The sequence below is a fragment of the Hyaena hyaena genome, unplaced genomic scaffold (genome assembly GCF_003009895.1).
Source record: "Hyaena hyaena isolate Hyena2069 unplaced genomic scaffold, ASM300989v1 scaffold_1166, whole genome shotgun sequence".
Lineage (NCBI taxonomy): Eukaryota > Metazoa > Chordata > Mammalia > Carnivora > Hyaenidae > Hyaena > Hyaena hyaena.
The window spans coordinates 37,006-50,664 of record NW_024081797.1 but is presented as its reverse complement, the minus strand read 5'-3'; the positions used below and the strand labels follow the sequence as shown (position 1 = coordinate 50,664).

At 37.1% G+C, this 13,659-nt stretch overlaps 2 protein-coding genes and 1 pseudogene across 7 annotated transcripts in view; 1 reads left to right on the top strand and 2 right to left on the bottom strand.

The window, feature by feature from the left end:
- Positions 1-2,192, bottom strand: part of NBEAL1 (neurobeachin like 1) — a 182,524-nt gene extending 180,332 nt beyond the window's left edge. The window contains exon 1 of the mRNA XM_039222592.1: positions 2,048-2,192. The gene's annotated coding sequence lies outside the window, so the exon portion shown is untranslated. The remainder of the gene's footprint in view (positions 1-2,047) is intronic.
- On the top strand, positions 162-881 carry LOC120224353 (annotated as a pseudogene).
- A 1,659-nt stretch (positions 2,193-3,851) lies between the features above and the next one.
- Positions 3,852-13,659, bottom strand: part of LOC120224363 (calcium-responsive transcription factor-like) — a 43,652-nt gene continuing 33,844 nt past the window's right edge. For 4 of the 6 annotated variants that reach the window (XM_039222607.1, XM_039222606.1, XM_039222611.1 and 1 more), the window contains one exon: positions 11,704-11,940. The gene's annotated coding sequence lies outside the window, so the exon portion shown is untranslated. Of the gene's footprint in view, positions 3,879-11,703; positions 11,941-13,659 lie in introns of those variants that run through there. The other 2 variants (XM_039222609.1, XM_039222612.1) reach the window with 2 other exon arrangements.

The window sequence follows — 13,659 nt, the reverse complement described above, 5'->3', positions numbered from 1 at the left end:
GGGAATGGGAATGAGAGAGAGAGAAAGACAACCAGTACTGAGAAGAGGACAAAGACGATGCTTATGAACAAAGAAAACTTGAAAGAAAATTCTGAAAGAATCTACTTACCAAGACCTCCTTGAGAATTGGGAAATCTGAGAACAGAAGAAAATCCAGGAGTATGAGAAAGAGGCTGAAAGAGAAGAAGAAAGAAGAGAAATGGCCAAAGAAGCTAAATGACAAAGAATTCTTAGATTATGATGATGATAGATATGATCCCAAATATTACAGAGGAAGCACTCTTCAGAAAAGGTTGCCTGGTAGGGAAAAGGAAATGGAAGCAGATAAACAGGACAGAAAAAGAGAGAAGGAAGAGCTAGAAGAAATCAGGCAGCACCTTCTGACTGAAGGGCAGCTGGATCCAGATGCAGAGCTCCAAAGGATGGAACAAGAGGCTAAAAGGTGCACACAACCACAAATAAAGCAAGAACCAGAATCAGAGGAAAAACAAGAAAAACAAGAAAATGAAGAAAAATGAGAGGAACCCATGGAAGACGAAGAAGAGCCCGGGCAAAAGCTCTGTCTCAAATCCACCCTGAGGCCCATTAGTTTTGCCCCATCTGTTTCCTCTGCCAGTGGCAATGCAACCCCCAACATTGCTGGGGATGAGTCTCCTTGTGGTACTATTATTCCTCATGAAAATTCACTAGATCTACAAAAACTTGAGGAACATGGGCCCAAAACAGAACTAAGTCTTAAACTGGGTGCTTCCAATAGTCCTGGTCAATCTAATTCTATGAAGAGAAAGAAATTCCCCATAGATAGTGTCTTTAACAAATTTGAGGATGAAGACAGTGATGATGTACCCTGAAAAAGGAAACTGAGCTCAGGTAGTTCGTAAAGGTTAATACATATTAAAGGTAGTCACCTCAACAGTGATGAAATCACAATATGTTACACAGTTTTTTGAAGACATTTCTGAAAAAATGTTACATATTTCACTTTTCCTATTTTATTATAATGTATTTAATTATGGAGAAAGATTTTTGTTTACTGAGCATTCCATTCTTGTATTTCCTGCCAAAAGGATCATTAGCTTTTGTTTATCACATGATTCATCATGGTGAAACACATTAGGAGATCAAGAAGATTCACAGTTTCCAGCTGTGAATAAGCAGATGGAAAATAGTGCCCTAAAGAAATAAGTATGAATGAAACAAAAGCTTGTTTCAGTACAAATTAAGAGGAAGAATAAAAAATTAAAGACAAAAATTTCAATTTACTTTTTAGGTTTCCAGATGAGAAATCAAGCAACCTCTGAAAAGGAAATACCCTCAGTTAAATAATTTTAGAAATAGAAGTGGCATACACAAGACTATTTTCCTGGGGTACCTGGGTGGCTCAGCTGGTTAAGCCTCTGACTTTAGCTCAGGTCATAATCTCAAGGTTCATAAGTTTGAGCCCCATGTCGGGCAGAGCCTGCTCCAGATCTTCTGTCTCCCTCACTCTCAGCCCCTCCCCCACTCATGCTTTTTATCTCTCAAAAAAAAAAAATTAACATCAAATGCCTACTTTCCCAATTATATCTTACTGTTTGCAGTTATCCACTCAGTCTCATTAAAGGCTTTCTGATGTTTTTGTGGATATTTTATTACAAAAAAGAGAACCACTTAGGGGAGTGTAGGATGGGGAGTTATTTAATGGTTATAGAGTTAAAGTTAGAGATGAAGAAAAAGTTCTGGGGATGGATAATAGGGATGGTTGCATAACAGTGTGAATGTACTGAATGGCAAAGAACTGTACACTTCAAAATAGTTAAAATGGTCAACTTTACCTTACGTATAGTTTATCATTAAAGACTGAGCAGAGAGAGAGGTGCAGTTATTCCACTTGACTAGGATATTGATAAAAAAGCAAAAAATGTTAAAAGCCAAAATAGACCTTTTGTGTAATAATTTAGGCATTATAAATTTTAGTTCTCATTAGAATGTTGTAATAGCTGTTAAAAACAATAGAGGTTATGGAAGAGATTATAAATTCCAGATACTTGAGTGACCAGTAACTCACCAGCTGAGTCAGCATATGATTAATTAAAGACAGCAGCTTCCTTTCCCTTTTAGATTTCTGATCCACCCTTTACAGATTTTGATTTAAAGTGATATCTTAATAATTTCCAACATTGCCAACTTCTTGGACTGTGCTCCTGGGAGTGTCTCTCCACTCTTTTTTTTTTTAATTTTTTTAATTTTTTTTTTTTTTTTTTTAGGAAAGAGAGAGAGACAGCGTGAGCAGGGGAGGGTCAGAGAGAGAGGGAGTCACAGACTGAAACAGGCTCCAGGCTCTGAGCTGGCAGTCAGCACAGAGCCCGACGCGGGGCTCGAACCCACGAACCGCGAGATCATGACCTAAGCGAAAGTCGGACGCTTAACCGACTAAGCCACCCAGGCGCCCCTCTCCACTCCTATTCTTAACTACCTGTGTAAATTAAGGTGGTGGTGGTGGGGGGAGGAGTTTAATGTAACATAGATATAAAATGCAGTGGATTAAATAAGAATTTTAAATCTCTCTCATAACAGTCTTAAGGTAGGTAGGGCAACTCCATCCCACAATGAGATTCAAGGGCCCCAGTTCTCCCCTTCTCATCATCCTTCTAACCTGCAGGATATTGTCCTTATCAACCAGCTTACAGGAGGGAAGAAAAAGTGGAAATGAAGGGCCATTTCCTTTTGGTAACATAGAAGTTGCACTTGAGCAACTTGCACATGAACAAGACTTTAGTCAAAACCTATATCCAGCTGGAAAGGATACTGGAAAATACTATTTCTCACTAGGAATCTATATACCTAGGTAATGCTATGGAAAATGGATTTGGGGAGAACAATGTGCAGTCTGAACACTACCCTATTCCCAACATCATCAGGTGACTGAGCACAGTTTGTTTGGTTCTTACAATATCAATATCTCCAGAGACTAAAAACTGTTAGGCTGCATCAATCACAACATTTTTCTAAAAAGTTCCCATGGTCTTTTTATTCCACAATTCTTACATAACAAATCACCTTATAACGTTGTGGTGCCCCTTGAAGGCATTATGCTCAGTGAAATAATAAAGAGAAAGACAAACACTGTATGATCTCTCTTTTTTTTTAGATAAATAAAAAAAAAGTTCATAGACACAGAGAACAGATTGGTGGTTGCAAAGGCAGGAGTTGGGGGGTGGGAGTAATAGATGAACTGTTGCTGTTGTTTTGTTTAAACAAATTAAATAAAAAGTATTTGGAAAGATCATCAGGTATCTTTAAATGTGAGTGAAATTTCTCTTCCTTTCAGCCAACTTTGCGTCATTATTTGTAAACATGCATGATCCAGAGATAACCATGACAAGTCAGTTGTGTCTATTTTTCCCATTTTTCTAAATTTATTCTATGATGCAAGTATATGTTTTTAACAAAATAAAATTATGTTATGCATTAAAAATATCTAGTAAAACTCAGTGGCATAAAACAATTTTATTGTGCTCACAGATTCTATGGACCAGGGATTTGGGTAGAGCAAAGAAGAGATGATTAGTCTCTACTTCATCATGTCTAGGGCTCCAGCTGAAAGTCTCAAAGGCTGGGTATGACTCAGTGGCTCAAGGCTGAAATAATCTGGAGACATCTTCATTTACGTGTCTGTGGTTGATGCTGCCTGTTGGCTTGGAACTTCACTGGACTATCAACATAGAACAGATGCCCCAACAAAGCACCTGGGTGGCTCAGTTGGATGAGCGTGTGACTCTTGATTTCAGCTCAAGTTACGATCCCAGGGTTGTCGGATAGAGCCCTGCATCACACTGAGAATGGAGCCTGCTTGAGATTCTCTGTCTCTTCCTCTGCCCCTCCCCTGCTTGCACTCTCTAAAAACAAAAACAAAACAAAAAACCCACAACACCTGTTAAATGTGGTCTGTCTGAGTTAGTTTAGGCTTCCACAGTGATTTCTGAAACAAGAAACAAAGCACTAGCCATAAGGGACAAAATTGGTAACTTTAACTACATTAAGATTTAAAAAGCCTGTTCCTCAAAAGTGCCACAGAGAGAGCAAACACACCTTGGAATGGGAAAATATATTTGTAAAACATATTTTTAATAAAAGACTCTTATTTGGAATATATATAGAATCCCAACAAAAGAAAGTAATAGAAGCTATCTAGAAGTTTTTAATTTTTTAAATATTTTTATTTATTTTTGAGAAAGAGAAAGAGAGACAGAGCATAAGTAGGGGAGGAGCAGAAAGAGAGGGAGACACAGAATGTGAAGCAGGCTCCAGGCTCCAACTTGTCAGCACAGAGCTCAATTCCAGGCTTGAACTCATGAACCATGAGATCATGACCTGAGCAGAAGTCAGACACTCAACCCACCGAGCCACCCAGGTGCCCCTATAAGTTTTTAAATGAGCAAAATATTTACATTGGCCATTCACAAGAAGGGAAATACAAATGGTGAATATTGAAAAGCTACTCAAACTCAGTTGCAATGAAGTAAATGCAAATTAAAACCACAGTAAAAAACCACTATTTTAGGAAGGTATTTAGGAAGCTGACAGTAAAAAGTATTGTTAAAGATATGAAACCACTGTAATTATCATACACTGTCAGTGTGGGCATACACTGGTACAATCGATTTGGAAACCAGTTTGGCACTATCTAGTAAAGCTATATGTATATCCAATGACCCAACTACTCCATTGGAGTAGCTGGAAAAACTGTGCAGGTGTGTACCAGAAGATATGTATGAAATGTATCATTTAAACATCCATCTATATAGAGAACAAACTGGGTTAAACAAAAAATGGAGATCAAGGACTGCACTTGTTTTTTTGTTTTTATTTTTTAATTTTCTAATGTTTATTTAAGAGAGAGAGAAAGTGTGGGAGGGATAGAGAGGAAGGGAAACACAGAATCCAAAGCAGGCTAGCGGCTCTGAGCTGTCGGCACAGATCCCAACACGGGGCTCGAACTCATGAACCATGAGATCATGACCTGAGCCAAAGTAGGAACTGCACTTGTGATGAGCACAGGGTGATGTATGGAAGGGCTGAATCACTATATTGTACACCTGAAACTAATACACACTGAATGTTAACTAAGTGGAATTAAAATAAAAACTAAAAAACCTATCAGTGTATGCATTTTACCAACATAATAGACTAAAGGAGAAAAACCATATAATTATCTCAAAGATGCAGAATGTGACAAAAGTCAACATCCACTCATAATATAAATTCTTGACAAACTAGAAAATATCTGGAATCCAGACAGCTCCAAATGTGTATGAATTACAGGATGAAGTGCTTACTTTCCAATTTAAATATCCTCTGAGCTATTTAGTATATGAAATCTAAGACAGTAGTGGCTCAGGGCCAATGTTACTTAAAGATTGTCCCTCAGGGTACCTGGCTGGTTCACTAGGTAGAACATGCAGCTCTTGATTTTGGGGTTGTAAATTCAAGCCCTATGTTGAGCGAAGAACTTACATTAAAAAGAGAAAACTTAAAGACTGTCCCTCTATTTATTAGATCTTTATAACAACTTTTTAATTAAATATTTTGTTTTAAGAGATTTCAAAGATCAAGGTGGGTTGAAAATAAAATTAAAGTGTTAATACTACTTTGGAAAAAAATATTTGTTCCCCCATTAATATATTAACATATATCCTACAGTCCCTTCCTTATCTTTTAATTTACAGACCCTCTAAGTTGGCAGGAAGCATATTCTTCCTCATGGTGAATTTTGATAGTTCATGAACTGCTTAATTTAGAGTTAAATCTGATTATAACACAGATTTTGGAGTAAAAAAATTCTTGAGGTTAGATCTTTGGTTCTTGGCTTCTTAACTATGTATAATCTCGGGCAAGGTATTCAATCTCTCTGAGTTTTTCTTCCATAAAATTGGGCTAATAATACCCAGGGCGGTATGAGGATTAACTGATAAATATAAAGCACTCAATAAATTATCATATTTTAGAACTAAGTAAAGTAAACATATGTTAAATGTTGCTGGGTGAATTCCAGAGACCCCAGGCCCTGGGGCCTCAACCCAGCCCATCCCAAAGATGTTGCCAAAGGTTCTTGTTTTCATCACAAGAAAGAATTCAAGGACAGACACAGCACACCAAAGGAGTGACACAAGTGGGAAAGTTCATTAAACTAAAAGTACACTCTTGAGATGTAAAAGGAGATGAGCTTAAGAGAGAGAGAGAGAACAAAATCACAAATCAAAGAGAAGTAACAACCAACACCACAGAAATACAAATGATTGTAAGAGAATATTATGAAAAATTAAACCAATGGGACAACCTACAAGAAATGGATAAATTCCTAGAAACATATAACCTCCCAAAACTGAACCAGGAAGAAATAAAAAATTTGAACACACTGATTACCAGCAATGAAATTGACTCTGTAATAAAAAAAAACTTCCGAGAAAATTATACCAACATTTGAAGAAGAGTTAATACCTATTCTTCTCAAACTATTCCAAAAAATGGAAGAGGAAAGAAAACTTCCAAACTCATTCTATGACGACAGTATCACCCTGATAGCAAAACCAGATAAAGGCACCAAAAAAAAAGAGACCAATGGTCCAATATTTCTGATGAACATAGATACAAAAATCCTCAACAAATTACTAACAAATCAAATCCAACAAAACATTTAAAACAATCATTCACCATGATTAAGTGAGATTTATTCCTGGGATGCAACAGTGGTTCAATATTCCCAAATAAATCAATGAGATATATCACATCAATAAGAGAAAGGATAAAAACCATATAATCATGTCCAGAGATACAGGAAAAGCATTTCACAAAGTACAATATCAATTCATTATAAAATACCTTCAACAAAGTAGGTTTAAAAGAAATATACCTCGGGGCGCCTGGGTAGCTCACTAAGTTAAGCGTCCGACTTCGGCTCAGGACGTGATCTCACAGTTCGTGGGTTCGAGCCCTGTGTCGGGCTCTGTGCTGACAGCTCAGAGCCTGGAATCTGCTTTAGATTCTGTGTATCCCTCTCTCTCTGACCTTCCCCTGTTCGTGCTGTCTCTTTCTCTCTCTCTCAAAAGTAAATAAAACATTAAAAAAAAAAAAGAAATATACCTCAACATAATAAAGGCCTTATATAAAAAACCCACAGCTAACATCATACTCAATGGGGAAATGCTTTTCTTTCAGCTTTTCTCCTAAGGTCAAGAAGAAGATAAGGATGTATATTCTCACCACTTTTACTCAACACAGTACTGGAAGTCCTAGCCATTGCCATCAGACAAGAGAAAGAAATAAAGGGCATTCAAATCAGTAAGGAAGAAGTAAAACTTTCACTATTTGCAGAGGACATACTATATATAGAAAACCCAAAAGTCTTCACCAAAAACCACAAAACTGATAAATGATTCAGTAAAGTTACAGGATACAAAATCAATGTACAGAAATCTGTTGCATTCCTATACACCAATAATGAAGTAGCAGAAAGAGAAATTAAGAAAACAATCCCACTGGGGCACCTGGGTGGTTCAGTTGGTTAAGCATCTGACTTCAGCTCAGGTATTGATCTCACGGTTCCTGAGTTGGAGCCCCACACTGGGCTGTCTACTGTTAGCACAGAGCCTGCTTTAGATTCTCTGTCTCCCTCTCTCTGCCCATCTCCTACTTGTGTGCTCTCTCTCGGAAGGAAGGAAGGAAGGAAGGAAGGAAGGAAGGAAGGAAGGAAGGAAGGAAGGAAGGAAGGAGGGAAGGAGGGAAGGAAGGGAGCCAGAGGGAAGGAAGGCAGGCAGACAGGAAGGAAGGAAGGAAGGCAGACAGGAAGGAAGGAAGGAAGGGAATGAGGAAGAGAGAGAAAGGGAGAGAGGGAGAAAGAGGAAAAGAAAGAAAAAATCCCATTTACAATTGCACTAAAACCAATAAAATACTAGGAATAAACTTAATCAAAGAGGTGAAGGATCTGTACTCTGAAAACTATAAAACTTTAATTAAGGAAAGAACTGAAGACGACACAAAGAAATGGAAAGATATTTCATGCTCATGAGGTGGAAGAACAAATATTATTAAAATGTCAATACTACTGAAAGCAATTTACATATTTAATGCAATCCCTATCAAAATATCAATGTTTTTCACAGAACTAGAAAAAACAATCCTATAACTTGTATGGAAACACAAAACACCCTGAATAGCCAAACCAACCTTGAAAGAGAAAAGCAAAGCTGGAGGAATCATAATTTGGACTATAAGTCATAATACGAAGTAATCAAAACAGTATGGTACTGGCACAAAAGCAGACATATAGATCAATAGAAAGTCTAGAGGGGCACCTGGGTGGGTCAGTCGGTTAAGCGTCTGACTTTGGCTCAGGTCATGATCTCATGGTTCATGGGTTCAAGCCCCACGTCGGGCTGTGTGCTGACAACTAGCTCAGAACCTGGAGCCTGTTTCAGATTCTGTATCTCCCGCTCTCTCTGACCCTTCCCTGCTTACGCTGTCTCTCTCTCAGAAATAAATAAAAACATTTAAAAAAATTTTTAAATAGAAAGTCCAGAAATAATCCCCCACCCCAACTACACGGTCAATTGGTCTTTGACAAAGTAGGAAAGAATATCCAATGGGAAAGGGACAGTCTCTTCAACAATGGTGTTGGGGAAACTGGACAGCTACATACAAAAGAAAGAAACAGGACCACTTTCTTACACTATAGACAAAACTAAGCTCAAAATGGCTTGAAGACCTAAAACCATAAAAATCCTAGAAGAGACCCAGGCAGTAATTTCTCTGACACTAACCATAGCAACTTTTTCCTGAGGCAAGGAAAACAAAAGTAAAAATAAACTATTGGGACTATATCAAAATAAAAAGCTTCTTTCTACACAGCAAAGGAAACAATCAACAAAACTATGAGATAACCTACAGAATGGGAGAAGATATTTATGAATGATATATCTGATAAAGGGTTAGTGTCCAAAATATATAAAGAACTTATACAACTCAACACCTTAAAAAACCCAATTAAAAAAACAGGTAGAAGACATGAACAGACATTTCTCCAAAGAAGACATCCGGATAGCCAAGAGACATGAAGAGATGCTCAACATCACTCATCATTAGGAAAACACAAATCAAAACTATAATGCAATATTACCTCACACCTTTCAGAAGGACTAAAATCAACAGCACAAGAAGCAACATGTGTTGGAGAGGCTGTGGAGAAAAGAAACCCTTGTGCACTGTTGGTGGGGATGAAAACTGGTGTAGCCACTGTGGAAGACAGTATGGAGGTTCCTCCAAAAGTTAAAAATACAACTATTCTACAATCCAATAATCACACTTCTGAGTATTTACTCAAAGAATACAAAGACAGTAATTCAAAGGAATACATTCACCTCTATGTTTATAGCAACATTATTTACAATAGCCAAATTATGGAAACAGCTCAAGTGTCCACTAGATTGATGAATGGATAAAGAAGATGTGGTATATATACACAATGGAATATTATTCAACCATAAAAAGAATGAAATCTTGCCATTTGCAACAACACGGGTAGAGCTAGAGAGGATAATGCTAAGGGAAATAAGTCAGTCAGAGAAAGACGAATACCATACGATTTCACTCATATGTGGGATTTAAGAACCAAATGAGCAAATGGAAAGAGAGAGAAAGAGAGAGAGAGAGAGAGAGAGGCAAACCAAGAAACAGACTCTTAATTATAGAGAATCAGCTGATGGTCACCAGAGGGGAAATGGGTGGGAGGATGGGTGAAATAGGTGGATTAAAGAGTACACTTATCAGGATGAGCATTGAGTAATGTATGGAATTGTTGAATCACTGTATTATCACCTGAAACTATTATAACCCTGTATGTTAACTATACTCAAACTAAAATAAAAAAGAAAGTGCAAAAGAAAGAGCAAGCATAGGAACTGTGATTTGGGTTTGGGTTTCTATCTCTTATTAGCAGTTATTATCTAGGGGGTGAGATATAGATTACTTGGGCTGAGGGTCTTTGGAAGCAGGGTTTTTGAGCCTTTTCTTCCTTATTTGGTCAGGGGTTTTCTGTCAGGGCACCTGTCATCTTGGATGTCTGGTCTGATCCAGCCTCCTGTGCAGTGTTGCTAGTACAGGCCTCTGACTTTCCAGATAGCTGTACTTCCTCTTTGCGGGACTCTAGGCCTCCTGCTAAATACTAACTGCCTACTCTATCAAAATGAACAATGACTTTATGTTCCACCATTACTGATAGTATGCATGCTGCATAACTTGGAGAAGGATAGGGCAGGCAAGTTAAAAAGAAAGTGCAGGGGTGCCTGAGTGGCTCAGTCGGTTTAAGTGTCCAACTTCAGCTCGGGTCATGATCTCACTGTTTGTGAGTTCGAGCCCCATGCTGGACTCTGTGCTGACAACTCAGAGCCTGGAGGCTGCTTTGGATACTATGTCTCCCTTTCTCTCTGCCCCTCCCCTGCTCATGTACTCACTCTAAGATAGACGAACATTTAAAAAAAAATTTTTTTTTAAAAAGAAAGCACATATTGCTAGGTTGCAAATCATTATAATCTTCCTTTTTTTAAATGTTTATTTCTGAGAGAGAAGCATGTGCACAAGTCGGGGAGGGGCAGAGGGAGAAGGAAGAGAGGTTCTGAAGCAGGCTCCACGCTGAGAGCTAAGACCCTGATGCAGGGTCTGAGAGCTAAGACCCTGATGCAGGGTCTGAACCAAAGTCAGATGCTTAACCAACTAAGCCACCCAGGCACCCCTAAACATTTTCTTAAAAGTACAAGGGCAACAGAAATTGATTTTTTTAAAAAAAACTAAATTGCAATATAAAAATGGGCTAGTGAAGAGTGTATTTCATGTAAAAAATGTATATATGGAAACATCTCACTAATAAGAAATGTTAATTTGAACAAAATGGTATTTCAAATTAGAAAAATCTTTAAATTATCATATTTAATTCTCATGAGGACACGATCAGCCTCACAATCAAAAATTACTTTGAGACAGGGTGCCTGAGTGGCTCAGTTAGCTGAATGTCCTACTCTTGATTTCAGCTCAGGTTATGATCTCAGGGTCATGGGATGGAGCCCCATGAGCCTGGATCTAGGCTGAGCATGGAACCTGCTTGTGATTCTCTCTCTTTCTCTCTCTCTCTCTCTCTTTCTCTCCTCCATCCCCTACCTCCACTCGCACTCTCTCTCAAATAAAGAAAAAAATTTACTTTGAGATAGGTTAAAACAATGTAACATTTATGGAAAGCAATTCTATAATATTATCAAGAGTAAAAATGCTTATGATGTTTAGTTACTTTATGTTGAGGAATCCAAATGAAACACATAGTAGTCAGAGATGCAAAAAATGACTTTTATACAAAAAATATTGAAAATATATAAATGGTAAACAATCTGGGGATTAATAAAATAGATATGAAAACATATTATGCAATATTATGTATCAATTAAAAACAATTTTGAAGAAACCTTCAAACCAGTCCCTGCTGACAAGTACTCATATCACAAGAAATATTATCAACATATTTGTAGGGCCCATGTGGATAGTTCCCATCAGTTCTGCGCTCTATACAGCCAAGCTATTTCACAGAACCATTGAATTCTTTTTTTTTCCTCTTTCAATTTATTTACATTCAAGTTAGTTAACATATGGTTTCAGAGTAGAAGCCCCTGATTCATCACTTACATATAACCATTGAATTCTATCATTCAATTTCAGTCTCTCAGGGTGCAGATGAAGAAATTGAGGGCCAGAGAAATGAAGTGATTCACTTAAGATAATTCAGCTAAGTAAGTGGCAGACTTAGTCCTCTGCTTTTTCTATTACTTCACAACTATTTTATTTATCTCATAAATGACTTATTTTACCAGCATCCATTTCTCAATTTTGCATTGTAGATATTTCCTGTGAAAATACTTTTACCTAAAGAGTATAGACAAAAAAATGGAAGAATTAACTGGACATATAATTGCAGTGCAGGTTTCAGAGAAATTAGAAATAATCAGTATACAGTTAAAGGTTGTAACTAAGTGAAATTCTTGATCATTAAAGCCCTTTCTTCCTCCTTTATATTTTTTAAAGTGGAAATTTTTTAAAGCTCTAGCTTCTGTGCTTGCTACTACAGTTAAAATCTACGGAACTGTAAACTCTCATGTAATTAAAAATTAAAATGATCTCAGTGTTTCCATGGAAATAAAAAGGCTTCATGAATAAATAATCACTATTATGCAACTGATCTAGAAATCTATTACTCTGAAAGCCACAAACTGTTTTATATCTACCACAAGCTAGATATTGTTTTGTTTTGTTCTTTCCCATATCCTTTGGTTAAATTCTTCTTGAAAATTCAAATATATTCATATTTTTGATTCATATAATTCTAATATCAAAACATTACACTATATTTTCAAATGTTAATCAAATCTAAAAAGAGAGGAAGCATCTTCTTAAGAACAGTCAATATATTTATATAATTCTAATCATCTTTTTAAAGCCAGAATTTATTACTGCCACCTAAAACCATATTTTAGGTAAAAGCAAAGTAAGTTTAAAAAGTTTAATGTTGGGGTGCCTAGGTGGCTCAATCGGTTAAGCATCCAACTTCTGCTCAGGTCATGATCTCATGGTTTGTGGGTTTGAGCCCCACGTCGGGCTCTATGCTGACAGCTAGCTCAGAGCCTGGAGCCTGCTTCGGATTCTGTGACTCGCTCTCTCTGACCCTCCCCTGCTCACGCTCTCTCTGTCTCTCTCTGTCTCTCTCTCAAAAATAAATAAATAAATAAATAAATAAAGCATTTAAAAAAATTATAAAAAAATAAAAAGTTTAATGTTTATTAAATCTAAAATTGAATGCATAAAAAAGAAAAAATTGATCTTTTTAGATAGTTGCTTTTAAAAAGACTAGAAAGCAGAGAGATAGACTTTCCTGGAATTTTTTTTTTTTAAGATTTTTATTTTTCTGGAATATTTTTATAATCAAGGCTAGAAATCTGATCTTTCTCACTCGTAGGGGAGCATTATGTCTAAACTTGATATATTAAGGAGTTACCACCTTATATTGTAATGTCTTTTGAACCCAACTGTTTTAATACACTGAATATGTGTCTGTTAAATAAGGGACTGAAGACTTTGCTTTAATTTGCAACTAATCTAATCTGAGATACGTCCTGCCCTGACATTTCCTCACAGGTTCCAAAGTGGACTGAACGGACCAGTTTTAAGCATTCTTGGTGTTCCTTTTAACTGCTTAGACATATTTCCTGCTGTAGCTAATCTAAATGTTGGAGGGCCTCAGGGCTAGGTCCTGGGCATTCTTCCCTTCTTTATCTGCATTTTTTTCCTCAGGTGATCTCTCTGTTGTCTTGTTTTTCATTACCATCCGCATGTTGATAAATCACAAAAATGTTTATGTCCAATCTTGACCTCTAGACTTGTATCTCTAAGTGCCAACTTAACATATCCATTTGGAAGTCGAAAGTAACCAAGTTCAAAAAAGAAATCTTGCTTTTGGTCTTCCAAGTCTATCCCTCCCCATCAGTCTTCCTCCACTAAGTAAAATTCACTACCATTCACATAGTCACTCACGGCTAAAGCCCTGGCTGGAGTCATTCTTATTCCTTCCCTTCCTTCACACACATCCCC